A 14,585-nucleotide genomic window follows, 5' to 3' on the forward strand; every position below is an offset into this window, starting at 1 on the left:
AGAAATAGGTCTTCAGAGAAAGCACGTTGTTTCCCTCTGGCATGAAGTCCTGGAAGGAACTTATCAGCTGACTGACTCCCTGTATAGAGAATGCTGGGTAATAGAAGTGTATTCATTCAACAAATAGGAAAGCTGACATGGCCTCACTAGTGGACACCTTACAAGCTGGCACATTAGTGGTCTTTGTTTATTTTCTTTTATTGTGTATCTCTTCCTCCTTCCTCTTCTGCTTCTCCTTTTCTTCCTTTCCTCTACCTCCCCTTGCCAAATTTCTCTCCCTGCTTCCCTCCTCTTGCTCCTTGTACTCTTTGGCATTTGGTGTTTCATTGTTTTCTGTTGGACTATAGGCTCTGTGTAGACAGGGATCTGATTTGTCTTGCTAATTCTGGCTCTCCACAGTGCTTACTGAGAGAATTTAATATATAATATTTTAGAGAAAAAGCCAATCATTTGTGAGTCATTGGAGTAATATCTAACCCAACCCTGGGGAATCAGTGGAGGGGGAGATGGCTCTCTGGGGAAAGTGACATCTCAGCCAAGGCTCAAAGGACCAGTAGGAACTAGGGAGAGGGCGAGGGGAGAAGATCATTCACGGTAGAGAACATGACTCCTAAGAGAAGTAAAACCTAGTCTCAGCACAGGGGATTAGGCAGAGAGTGGGAAGAGGCAAAGGTGGAGAGATGGGCAGGAACCCTTAGAGCAGAGACCTGGACTTCACCTTGAAAGCCATGTGTAGCCTCTGGAGGGTAAGGCATAGTCAGTCAGGGTTTTGGAAGGATGACTCTGGCTTGAACTGGAGGGAGACTAAGGGAAAAAGCAGGATGCCCCAGGGGCCTGGCCGAGGAATTGTGACCACTAATCCTGACATGTTACTTCATTGCACATCAGTAGAGCTTGATCATGGTTTTGTCTGGGTGGTTCTTGAAGGTGCGACCTTGGGCACTGTATATGGTCCCTTGCCTGTTCCTCTTTGGCACTCTTCCCTTATCTCCTTCCAGTTGCCAAGAACTAGGCAGTTTTGCTCCACCACACCCTCTACCACAGCATGCCTGCCTTGGAGCCAGCTGACTATGGATCAACCCCCCCAAACCGTGAAGTAAATTAAACTTCTTCATCTTTAAGTTGTGAGTGTTGAGTATTGTGTCCAGCCATTGGAAAGCTAATACAGGAATGAAGGTGGTGTGAACAAAAGTGACCAGAAGGGTTGGAGAAAAGAGGACATACTGGAGGGAGAGTTTAGCTTCTGCGTGGATAGGCTGAGGGGGATGAAGGATGCAGGAGTGTAGGGGACTCCTGGGCTTTATGATGGGGTGTCTGGGTGGCTGATGGACACTCATTAGATGGGGGACACAGGAGGAGGGACATTCATTTTAGACAGGTTGCTTTTGAGGACCTATAGGACACCCTGGAAGAAGTGTCTGCTGGCATAGGGGTCTGCCGTGGGAGAGAGTGGACCATGGAGACAAAGTTTGTGAGTCATGGGCATATAGAATGTGGGTGAAGTAATGGGGCTGCGTACAGACCCTAGGAAGGTGAAGTGACAGGAGGACCCAGGCTGGACCTGGGTTTAAGGGCTTGCTGGAGGAAGAGTAAGCTGCAAATGGGGAAGTATTAAATCAGGAGTGTGCTGTGATGAAGGCCTGAGGAAGCCAGCTGTCAAAGCTGCCCGTTAGAATTTCAAGAAGGCCAGAAAGGTCAACTGTGCCAAATGCCACTAGAAGATCAGGAAAGATAAGCGCTGACAAATGCCTTTGGCATTTAGCAATAAGGAGGTCACAGATGACTTTTGCAAAAGCCATTGTGGTGGGAGATGGTGGTGATGGTGGTGCTGAAGCTGGATCTAGTGGACCTAGGAATGGAGAGGCAAGGCGAGGCAGGATTGGGGCAGTGCATTAAAAGAAGTTTGGCTGTAAAGGAGAGGTGGTTGGAGAGAACTGGGGTGAGGGGATGTAAGACTTGTTTTCTAAGATGGGCAATCACAGCAATTTAGGGCAATGTTTGCAGCTGCAGTTTTGCCTGAGATGTAGAAATGGCCTTTGTGGAGTTGTTTCATCTGTGAGCTCTTCACAAATTCTAAGGAGACCCCTCTGGATCAACAGATGTGGCCTAAGAATTCAGTGGGACTCTCACTTCACAGGGGACAAAGCTTTGTGCGCTAAGTGTGGAGTGGCCACGGGTCAGCCCAGGTGTGTCCAGGCTCTGGAGGAGAGGAGCAGGATGACACAGCCCCTCATCCTCCAGCCCTGCCCCAGAGCACTTTACCTCTGGACATTAAACCACCAGTCCCACTTCCCAGCCTGGCTCCTTGGAGTGCCTGTTCTGCTATCCTCTGTGCGGCAGTTGGTCTGGTGCGGTCCAGGAGTCATGTGTCCTGTCCTCCCACAGATTGGGTGTGCTGAGAGCAGGGAGCCATGTGAGCCAAGGTTTAGGTGGCTGGAAAACCTTCCATTGTGAGTGGATTTGCAGGAGGAAGGAGGGGGCTCATCTGTATTCATTCCTTGAATGTAATCCCTGAATTGAATCCAGAGGCTTTCTTTCCAATATCCCAAAATAGAAAGTTGAGAGAGAGAAGAGAGAGAGAGAGAGAGGGAAAGAACAGGGGAGTGGGGTGTCTCTGTGTCCTCCGTTTCTGGGGACAGGGACTTGGGAAGACCAGTAGGGTCAAGTTTCTTTCCTGAGTCAGTGAGGTGGTGAGAAGCCCAGGCTTCCTCTGGGAAGGCGTTTCCCACCTGGCTACTCTTTGCCGGGGTTTCAGATGGAGCAGCTCCAATTAAATAGGTTCCAATGACAAACTTCCCATTGATGAGCTGGAGGCAGAGGAGGAGCTGGAGATGCAGGAGAGTTCTCCAGCCCCTCCGTCCTCATGATTACAGAATGCCGTGTGTGAGACTGTAAAATTGTCTCCTCTACCTACTGGATGATAGAATGTGTGCTTGTGGTAAGTTTCCATGGCTGGTAGAATAAATTCCCACAAACCTAGTGGCTTAAAGCAACACACACTTCTGACCATGTAATAATTCTGGAGGTCAGAGGCCCTAAAATCAAGATGTTGGCAGGGCTGACTCTCTCTGGAGGTGCTGGGGCAGGACCCATTTCCTGGCCTTTTCCAGCTTCTAGTGGTGCCTGCAATCCTTGGCTTGTGGCCCTTCTTCCATCCTCAAGATTGGCAGTGCTGCACCTCCCAGCCTCTCTCTGCTCCCACGGTCACAGACCTCCTTTCTTGCCACTCTCCTCCCTCCTCCTGTGATTAAGGTGGCTCCAGCTGGATAATGCAGGAGAATCTCCCATATGGCAACCTGTAATTTGATCACATCTGCAAAGACCCACTGTCATGGGGAGTAACATTCACAGTTTCCTGCGAGTAGGACATGGACGTCTTTGGGGGGCCACTATCAGGCCTGCCATGGTGGAAATCTGTCTTCTAAACGATGACCCACAGCAACCTGGTGTTCTGGATGGTTCACAGGGTGGGGAGGTGTGGCTGACTCTGCAGCCCAATCACCTGGAACCTGAGAGGCTGTATTTCTACCTCTGCTATATATTGGGATTCTTCAGATTTCATTTGAAGAAAAAGAAAGCCACTGATTAGTGCAATCCCTCCAGAACGAAGCCCAGAGAGGGAAGGCAGTTTACCCAATAACTCATAGCTATGTCAGTAGAGCCAGCGCTAAACTCTGGTCTCCTACCTCGCAGTCAGGTCCTTTCTACCAGCCCCTCTCAAGGATAAAATAACAACCAAATTAAGAAAGATGTGTGCGGTACGCGAGCTCGCACACGTGTGTTTGTATGTCTTCATTCATCATTACAAAAATCCTGAGCAAAAGGAGAGGGGTATATTTTTTTAACCTCACCTCCCCCATTTAGGGTGAGAAAGGCCCTGTCTGATGAGGACAAATGACATTTCTGGTGTGTGGCCAGGAAGGGACCAAAACCTCAGTGCAGCCTCAGACAAGCCCCATTACCCCACACTCACCTTCTCTCGAGTCTCCTCCCGTCCCTTCCTAGGCCCCTAGGGCCCCTGGCTAATGGAAATTGGTATTGAGTCAGACGCTCGGCCACATTCCTGCTCTGGGGCTTCTGGGCTGCAGACTGTCATTAAATTAACTGTGAAGGTTTTCTGTGTGGGCCAGGAGCAGTGACGCAGGGGACATGGCGGGAGTTGGGAGCTGTCGTTTGCTGCCTTGAGCGCCTGGAGATGCGATAATTCAATCAGGGGGTGCAGTGCCTCCCCCAGCCTGGGCCAGGCCCAGACACATGGTCCCCCCACCTAGCAGCCAGACAGATAGGCGAAATGAAACAATTAAATCTAAAGCGAGCTGTCTGAACTGATTTTTTCCTGCTTCATCCTCAGTCAGCTCTGCAAACCCTCTTCCCAGCATTGTCTTGCTCAGTGGCTGAGACAGCCAGGACAGGACTCAAATGACTGGCTCCAAATCGAATTCTCTGTGGCCTGAAATACAGGCTTCCGTTCCTCCTCCACCTGCCTTTGCTGTTTTCCAAATCCCTCTCCTGGCTTCCCCCCAAAGTCAAAACTTCTGAGCCTCTGGATTTCAGGGGCCTGGCAGCCACACCCACCTTCTGCAGGGCGCAGAGCAGCTCGGGAAGTGTGTGCTTAAGCCTGAGGCAGTGGCTGCCCTGAACTGTACAAGCTGGGCCCATTAAGGCTCTCAGGCCAGAAAGAAGGGACTGTCCTTCTGGTTGTTGCGTCCATTCTGACTCCTGTGTCTGGGCGAAGCGGGGAGGGAGGAAGGGCTCCATGTCCTCAGTCACTGTACTCTGACCCCATGGAATTGGTGGCCAGCGGCCCCTATCAAGATCCGGCCATTTGTCTGCTAGAAAGCTCAGGGGCACCACCAAGTGTCAGTGCTCAAGTTGAGGAAGGTGAGGCTGGAGGGGGAACTCAGCACACTGGGGCGGGGGGAGATCGGGTCTCTCTGCTATTCCACAAGCCCCTGGGCTTAAGTTCAGCCCCTGGAACCTTGTCGATTTGTTGAATGAGCTAATGGGAGCCATGGGACGTGTCTGGGCAGAAATGGTAATGACACCCTGAGCTCCTCAAAATCAGGGCGTTGTGGTCCTCATCCCTATATCCCAAAGCCTCGACCAGGCCCTGGCGTGCAGTTAGCTAAGTGCTCAATACAGAGCGTTAAGTCAGCACGGTTGGAGGCAAGGTGGCAGGGTTTCAAAACAGAGTCTACCCTCCCCTATTTCATAGTTATTTTGGGAATTCGAAGGAGCCAGCCTTCCCAGGACGAGGGCATAGATGGAGGAAGTTCGGGGGGTGAAGAATGTACCCCAAACCGGCTTGAGTGTCAGGAAACTCAGACTGTAGTCCCCATTATGTGTTGTGGGTTGAGTCTCTTCTCTTCTCTGGATTTGTTTCCCTTAGGTAAAGGGAAGGGCTTGGGCTAGTGGTTCCCAAACTCCAACCCTCTTGTTAAAACCCGGGGACTCAAAACCTAGGAACCCAGGTACCTGTGGCCCGCGGTGCTGTTCTCTCCTCCTACTGGATCTGGGAGGGCGGAGGGCTCCATGGCTTTCCCAGAGATTTTTCAGGTCACAAAGCGTGGAGCAGCCTGGCTCTCGGGAGAGGTGTCGAGAAGGAACGGGGGAAGTCAGGCCCTGGGGTTTGGACTCGGTGGGGATTGATTTCCCAGGTGCCCGAGGAAGGACAGCTTCTGTGTAGGGACAGGATGAAGTCATTTATCCCTGGTGCAGATGACCACCCAGCTCCACCTGAGACATGTTGCTGACTTTGGGTCACCAAGAGCCACTTCCAAGGTGCTGGTCCTATGATAGAGGGACAGGGGCTGGGCCCTATGGCACATTAATAGGCTGTTCAGTGTTGACCATGACCCTTGGAAGGCCTTTGATTATGTGGAATTTCAGGATGAACTTCCAACTGCTCTGTAAGAGTCCTGGTGGTGACCTTAAGGTTTATCTCTGGAATTGCTAAATAACCCAAATGATCTACTATTTATGCATTAAACCAGGTCACATAAAATGGTCTTTATATCATCTCCAGCTCTTTAGGGTCAGTTTTTCTCCTTTAACTCAGCATGGGCCATTTTTCAACCTTTGTTACATTATAACTTATCTGTCCTTAACAGTATTAGTTCAATAGCCGTGAATGCCCAAATTTAATTCTTCTGGGATGTACACACAAGTATCTGTACACACGCATATGGACACTGGAGAAAAGTTCCCGGGCTGTCCCTGCCCATGTTGAGTGTCTGTGACCACACTAGCCAGGTCTTCAAAGAGCCGGAGTTTTCTACTGAGCCAGCTCCTCCCCTCCTTCTGTGCATTCTCTCGGCACAGTCTGGGCCACCAAGAGCCCCGGAGCCCTCATGACTCCTTCACATAATTAACTGCTGTGCCATGTTGATTCTTCTGTCCAAGTGGCTCCAGGATTGCTGCCACCACTGCTTGTCTGGAGACAGAGCTTTTCCTTGTGTTTTCAGGGTTGTGGGCCTCTGCTTCAGCTGCAGCACTGGCAGGTCCCCTCTGCTCTCTGCAATCAGCCCTTCTATCCACCCCCTCCGCGGGCAGCCAACTTCCTTCCTCCACCTCGGAACTCTCATCCTCTTGCTAACTCTTTGTATTATTTCTGCAAACAAGCTTGATTATTTTTGTGGATCCTCAGGCCTTGGCCTGACCTCCCTTGCTCCTTGCAGCCTTCCACGTGGCCTGTGTTGTGATGTCGTTGTCATTACCATCAGTGCCAAGTCTGTTTAAGAGTCTGCATCTAGCGTCACATACTGCTGCAAATCAAGTGTGTCTCTTGTGTGGGTTTCTTCATCTGCAGAAGGCAGTGTCAAGGAGTGACCAGGGTGACTGGCTCTAGCTTTGGATCTTGCCTCTATTGCTACATAAAAAATTGTCTATGCTAGGAGCAGTGGCACGTGCCTATAGTCCCAGCACTCTGGGAGGCTGAGGCAGGAAGATTACAAGTTCCAGCCCAGCCTGAGCAATTTAGTGACTTGGTGAGACCCTTTCTTAAAAATAAAAAAGGGTTGGGGATGTAGCTCAGTAGGAAGGTCCTGGATTCAATCCCCAATATTGCCCCCCCAAAAAAGTTGTCTAAAGTATTGGTGCTTTAATTTCACCATCTATAAAATAGATGTAGTAATAATATCTACCTTCTATGGTTGTGAGAATCATATAAGGAGGCTGGAATAGCCTCTGGCATAGAGTAGGTGTTTATTTATTCTAGTCTACTATTTTCTTTTTTTAAAATCCATTCCTTAGAGATACAGTCCCTGAAGTAAGCTTATTGGATCAAAGGTTAGAAGGACTTTATGGCCCTTGAAATGTTTTGACTAATTGCTTGTGAAAGAATGTCCTACTTTTGGTCCTATCAGCAAGGCCTGAGCAACAGTTGGTTTCTTCCGCTGTCATCCTGTGCAGAATAGTCCACATTTTAAAGCAGAGTGTAGAAGATGAAAACCATGATATACTCCATCTCTGGCTACTGGGCCTTCTACCCACCCACCTCCTCCACTCCCAGGCCAGAAGCACTCTTTCCTCGAGTATACCCTATGGTGCTTGGCACTACTCATATTGAATGACATATTGAGATATTTATTTATGCTTTTTTTCCCTCACCATAATTGGTATTTTTCCTTCTTTATTCCAAGATGGCGGCTTGGACTTTATGGCTGGGTTTTATGTTGCAAGGGATTCTGGGCCCTGAGCTGTTTTAGGGTATGCAGGGCTGCCTGTCAGGATACAAGTTCCAGCTGTTGAAGTACTCAGAAGGGGGAGCAGGGAGTTGGGCAGAGATTCCTTGGGGGCCAGGGAAGGTAGGGACATCTATTTCACTCCTTGTTGTACCCTGAGCACACAAATCTGCATGGGGCATGCTTTAGAGGGTTCAGGGGAACACTACTCCCCCAGGGTAGGAGTCAGAGTGGAGATCCTGGCCAAGAAGCTGCTTATGGGAAAAAGCGTGAAGGGGTGGTGAGGCTTGGGGTCCAGGAATGGTCCTGCCCCAGCCCTTGGCTCTGGTAGGCTTTCCGGCTGCCACTTCAGGGTGAGTGGGCTGGGGGCTGAGAAGGACCCCAGTTGTTGTCATCCTTATCTCAGCCTTGACCCCTGGTACAGGTGATAGTGATGATGACTGGAGAAGGTGACCATCCCCTAGGCCATCAGTCAGGACTAGTAATTGTGCAGACCTAGTTGCTGCCCTGTGAGCTTGGAGTGTAACAAATGGCTTAATTTCTCTTTAAATCTGCATCAACTCTGACTCTACACCCCTGATCTGTGGCCACTGGGGATGGCCATCCTGATGGGGCTCCTTCTTCCTGGCCCGAGAGTCTTGTGCTGAGCTGGCTCCTTCAGCCTCTTTAGGTGCCTGCATGCGGCCCTGGACCCATAGGGCCCCAGCCAGTCCCTTGTCCAGCTGCAGGGTGGTCTTCAAAGTCACTTCCCCCAAGGCCCTGTCACCCTCTGGGGTGCTTTGGGTCTCTATCCAGAACCCAGGGACTGCTACCTTCTTCTCAGGCTTGGAGAAGCACCTTCTGTCACCAACTGCCTGCTGCTTCTGCCCTCCTCAGAGACATGTGGCTCTGCCTTCCTATCTCCTGGATGCCAGCATCTCCACTTAATGAGCTGACACTTCACAGAAGACAGATAGACAAGGTTTCTGCAAGCAGCCTCTATCTTAGACCCTGGCTGTGCCAGCTTCCTTTGAGTTGATGAGAGACACTCTGGCCCTGAGTACAGTCTTGGAGGGGGGTATGGGGACACATGTGAAAAATGCATCAAGAATGAAATTCAGATGAATATCTCAACAAACGGCACTGTCACTCCCAGCATCAGCCATTCTGAACATAAGGTAGGAGTTTCATGAATTCATTGATTCTAATTCAATCCCCACAAGGCCTCTGACATTACAGAAAAAGGGGGACTCTGTCTGGTATCTTTTGTTCTGGGGAGCAGATGACCTGGGAGAATCGGAAGCACCATGTACAGAGATTGAATTCAACTTGTGTCACTCAGAAGTGCCTTGGAGACTGCAGGTCTGTGAAAAAGTGTCCAATTAATACCACACTATCATTTCAGCTTCTCAAACTGGAAGATCCTTCACCTGTCTCCCCACAAAAACCCTACAACTTTACCACTAAATTGCAGTCAACACTGCCATGGTTTAAAAGAACAGCATGAAATCATTCATCAGGCATCTGCCCAACAAATCAGGGTCTGTTATTTCTAAGTCGTTTAATAGCTAATTACATGCTGCATAACGTAAAAATGCAGCAAGGCCCCATTAAGAATAAATCCAATTGTTTGCGAGGCATATTATAGAAATCCAGGTTTGGCTTTCTTCCACTTTCAGTGACTGTATTGAGGCTTTTGGCAAGTGAAAGACCTGGAAATAGAACTGCTGTTTTTATAACAACCCTGTTACTCTTAATGCCCATTTTCTCCCTGTAAGTGCAGCAAAGTATGGAAATACTGCCATGCTCATTCGTGCAATTTTCCTACTGCGATTTTTTTTTCTGTTAAAAGCCCCAAGAGAGTGCATTTCTCTACCTATTTATTTGCCACTGTCAAAAGATAGCAAAATTCATGAAAAACTCTGCTGTCAATCCTCAACAAATACGCAATTATTTCAGGCTGGTGTTTTAAGAAAAAAATAATTTCCGTGGGAGAAACTTGCTTCTCTTCTGAGCAGGGGTGGGACAGGGGGTGTCGTTGGTTATAGCTGTGCTGGCTTCTCTGGGGATCTCCTAGGAACACCTGTTCCAACACAGAGGCGAATTTCTCCTAGCAGGGCTGTGGTGTGCGGCCGAATGCAATGCTGGCTTCGGTGCTCTTCTCTGTACCCCTAGGTGAGAGGGGAGCACAAAGTGATTTCTCTCACTGTGTCACAAAGCCCATCATGTCAGGATGTTACACCAGACACTGGGCAGTAAGTGACAGCAGGGCTTGAAGAGGAGAAAATAGATGATCTTGTCCCTACAGTAATGCAGGAAAGATATATAAAGGGAAGTAAGTGGTAATGTTCTTGAAAGATAAACAATTGATGCCTGTCAGAAATAATTGATGACTGAGAGCCTGAAGACTGGCCACGATAAAACATCCATAGAGAAGTATGCACACTCCACATTCTCTGACATCACTTGGCTTTCCTCTTCGCAGGAATCTTTGTGGGATCAAATTAGAAGTACTATTTGCTGAAAGGCAATATTCTCCCCTCTTGGCTTGTGAAAGCAGAGCTCCTTGTCTCCCAGGGAGCCTTGGTTTGGCTTTCATCTTGATATTGAACTTAAGCCTCGTAGTCTATAATAAATGGATGTACCCTTGGCCTGCCTGATAAGAACACTGCACCTGCCATGGATGCTCCCTTCAGTAGAAGGGCCAGGAGTGGGCTCGCTTGATTACTTGAACTCTGGTATTAATTAACTCAAATCTCTCTCTCTCTCTGGTTTGAAAGGTCCTTTGCGGGATTCTTTCTAAAGCACATTTGCTTGCTCTGCCGTCTTGCCTGAGTGAAGAACCGCCATCGTGAACAGAATTGAATTCCTGGAGGAGGGCGGCTGGCTCCAGTTCCGCCAGGTCTGGAGAGCAACGCTGAGACCAGCAGGTGGAGGCCGTGGGGAGCCTAACATCCTAATGTCAGCTCGCCTCGGGGAGCACTTTCCCCCATGGGAAGCTCACCAAGAACAGAAATACCAGCTTGCCTTGGGAGGTGGGTAGTGAGTTCTCCATTATGGGGTGGGGGGCGCTGTGGCTAGAGCTGGGTGAGCTGTTGGGAGGACCACTTACCAGTGTGCACCGCTGGATCAGACAACGTTCACAGTTGGTGACCTGCTCACCTGCTCTCATTGTTAGCGCCAGTAAGATGCCATTCATTGTTGTGACCTTGAAATCACTTCGCTTGCCCTGGCTGCTCCTGTTAGAAATGGCAGGAAATTAATGCTCCCTGCCCATGTGGCCCTCAACCAGGAAGTGAGGGGTACACGTACCCCAGCTCCCTCATCCCTCAGATGGGCTAACTCGGGGTGGGAGTGTCTGTACTGCCACCTAGCGTTCCCCAAGGGGATTAAGCTTTAGTGGCCTACAGTAGTAGCTTCCTGGACATTCCTAGTTTACTGGGAGAAGTTTTGTTAGGGTTAGTGGTGACCTCCTCCGTGGCCTCACGCCCCACCCTTCCACTCATTTATTCTTCCCAAGTAAATTCTGTACCTTATCTTGGGACTGTTGCCAGGGGAGCCCCAACTAAGACAATGGCCACCTGTCCAAACCTCTGAGGGGCTCTGGCCTGACCCTGGGGCAAGGGCTGACAAACATGGTCCCAAGCTCCCAGGGACGCTACTGAGAGATGAGAACAGCTTCAGCTCTGATGAGAACAGAAATAATTCTCTGACAGCCTCTTGCTTGCTGTTCTCAGACCCTTTGCCTTCACAGCAAGGTCCCATTAGCCTGCTGCTTCCTCCCCTCTGTGTTATGCTGTGTCCCATCAAGTGATGCTCTGGCTTGGTGTGTTAGGACCCGCCCGTCTTCACCTTATACCCTCCTGCTTTAGAATGCAGGGTCCCATGTTTGGTTCAACAATAATTGCAGGTGCTCCTTGGCCAACTTCCTGCTCCCGGGCATTCCTAAGGGGGGCTCTCCTGCCCACATAGGCTCTTCCTTTGCCTATTCCAGAGACACCTATCTGTTCTGGCCAGCCCTTATGCAGCACCTGAGTGTGATACCGAGGGGCCTGGAAGGCCAAACAGGGACTTTCTGAATACTGAATTTTATTGTAGTTTTATGGATACAACCACCAGGAGACCAGACTGAATGTATTCTACCTCAACTGGCTATGAATGAATTTAGATTTCATCCTGTTTCTCTTCTTTCTTAAAAGTCTGGAATTCTGGTTATTGGAAGCCATAGTGCTAAAGACTGATGTATTCCCAAGTCTGAAAGTGTTGCTAATTTATGAAAATCAGGAGCAAGACCTGCTTCTGGGTGTTTTCATAGCACAAACATCCCTGAGTCGACTTCTTATTCAAGGACTGGAGAAGAAATATTTGTTTGTTTGTTTTTTTCCTTTTTTGTAAAAAAATTTTTATTTTATTGGTACATTTTAAGTATACAATATAATGACATTCATCATTGGAAATTTGCACCTTTACATGATCTCTCTTGGTTCTTATTTTTTCCCCCTTCCCCTGCCCTCCCTTCAACCCCTCCGTCCCTCCCTATTTACAAGGACTTTGTTTCCATTTTTTCATTTTCTCATGTTAATTCCATTCCCTTCTTTCCTTTCCCCTACCCCTCCCACTTCCCCTTCCCCTTTGCCCTTTTTTTCCTATTTCACATCTATTATACCTTTTAGCCCTTATTTACACTTTCAGTTTCTCACACTAGAGAAACTATTGGGCCTTTACACATGTGTGTCCTATTTATTTCACTTAAGAGTATGGCCTCAATGTGCATCCACTTAGCAATAAATGTTTCTAATTTCTTGTTCTTTTATGGCTGAGTAGTACTCCATCTTATTAAAAAAACACATTTTCTTTATCCAGTTTCCAGTTGATGGGCACTTGGGCTGTTTCCAAGTTTTAGCTATTACAAACTGTCCTGCTATGAACATGGGTGCACATATATCACTGTGGTATGATTCTTTTAATTCTTTGGGGAAGATACCCAGGAGGGGACTAGATGGGTCAAATGGGACTTCCAGTCCTAGTTCTTTGAGGTACCTCCATACTGATTTCCACAGTGGTTGCACCAGTCTGCACTCTACCAAAAAAAAAAAAAAAAAAAAAAGAAAATGGAAAGACATCCCTTGCTCCTGGGTAGGAAGAATCAACATAGTGAAAATGGCCATACTTCCAAAACTGCTATATAGATTCAGTACAATACCAATTGAAATTCCAGCAGCATACTTCATGGACCTTGAGAAAACAATCCAAAAATTCATTTGGAACAAGAAGAGACAGAATAGCAAAAGCAATTCTAGGCAACAGAGACATGGCAGGGGGTATCACAACCCCCAACTTAAAACTATACTACAGAGCTACTCTGATAAAAACAGCATGGTACTGGCAAAGAAACAGACCTGAGGACCAGTGGAACAAATTAGAAGATGCAGAAACAACCCCAGACACATTCAGCCACCTCCTCTTCTACAAAGGAGCCAAACACCCTCACTGGAGGGAAGATAGCCTCTTTAATAAATGGTGCTGGAAAAATTGGATTTCAACTTGCCAAAGATTAAAACTAGACCTATATCTCTCACCATACACTAAACTAAAATCAAAATAGATTAAAGATCTAAATATTAAAACAGAAACGCTGAACCGGCTGGAACAGAGGTTAGGTAGAAGTCTTGAAGACATTGGTGTAGGAAAAGATTTTATGAACAAAACCTCAGTTGCCCATGAACTAGCACAAACAATCAACAAGTGGGATCTCTTCTTATTAAAAAGCTTCTGCACAGCAAGAGAAACCACCAACAGTGTGAAGAGACAACCCACAATTTGGGAAAAAATTTTCACCAGCTGTCCCTCAGACAAAGGTCTACTATTTCGAATCTATAAAGAACTTTAAAAAATCAGACCTCCCAAATTGAAAGATCCAGTCCAAAAATGGGTATCTGGAATGAACAGACATTTCTCAGACAAAGGAGTAGAAACAGCAAATAAACATATGAAAAAATGTTCAAGGTCACTGGTCATTTGAGAGATGCAAATGAAAACAATGCTGAGATTCCACGTCACCCCAGAAAGAATGGCTGCTATCATGAAATCAACCAATAACAAGTGCTGTCAGGGCTGTGGGGAAAGAGGAACCCTGCTCCACTGCTGGAGAGGAAATATTTGAATGCAATGCTGTAACTCAAGCAAAGTTGTAGATCCCTTTTAGCTTTCACCCAAATGCTGTCTGGGTGCACATTTCTGGCTGTTTCTACCTCCCTCCATGGTACCCAAAGTGGGGCTCCTGTACTTCTCATGCCTCTGAAGGGTGCACCTGGCCTGTTTGTCTCATCATGAGTCTAAGACTCACTTAAAGAGTTTATGAGCCTTTAAATGATGTTTAATGTTCCTCCCCTTTTTAGGTTCGAAGAGGCTCAAATTTTCCCACTAACTTGTTCTCAGCAGTGCTTTTTATATCGTCTGTTCAGGGCATTGTACCTGAAGTGTGAACTTCTGTGCATCAAAACTGTTCTATTTAGGAAGTACATTTTTGTTTTTATGAATCAAGACTTTTGTTTCTGTGAGTTTTGTAGACTTCCAGTCATCTGCTAGAAGATGCCCAGTAAGGTGGTTATTTTCAACCTGTAAAAACAATGTGGCATTAAAATGAATGCTAAAGAGAATTTACTTAAAATCCCCTCAGTCTTCATAACTCTTCTATTTTTGGCCTTTGGATTGTTAGGCAGACCCTACACTAGACATAACTTTTTCACATTTGATCGGAAACATTTTGTCCCATGTTTCTACAGAGACTTCACAATGACTCTTCATGGCTACAAAATCCCAGCATGTTCCTTTGCCAAACCAATCCTTCATTGCCGATATAGGAGAGACTTTCAATCTTGAGCTATGGTAATGAACACCTTCATGAAGAAAACTTACGCTTTC

General features: G+C 47.6%; 1 long non-coding RNA gene across 1 annotated transcript in view; it reads left to right on the forward strand.

The window, feature by feature from the left end:
* LOC110347821 (uncharacterized) overlaps positions 1 to 14,585 on the forward strand; it is an 89,805-nt gene that overhangs the window by 49,503 nt on the left and 25,717 nt on the right. Inside the window, exon 2 of the long non-coding RNA XR_015440459.1 lies at positions 10,442 to 10,696. This is a non-coding gene — a long non-coding RNA (uncharacterized LOC110347821). The remainder of the gene's footprint in view (positions 1 to 10,441; positions 10,697 to 14,585) is intronic.

The sequence above is a fragment of the Heterocephalus glaber genome, unplaced genomic scaffold, assembly GCF_053883595.1.
Source record: "Heterocephalus glaber isolate CG9 unplaced genomic scaffold, H.glaber_assembly_v1.0 deba00001497, whole genome shotgun sequence".
Lineage (NCBI taxonomy): Eukaryota > Metazoa > Chordata > Mammalia > Rodentia > Bathyergidae > Heterocephalus > Heterocephalus glaber.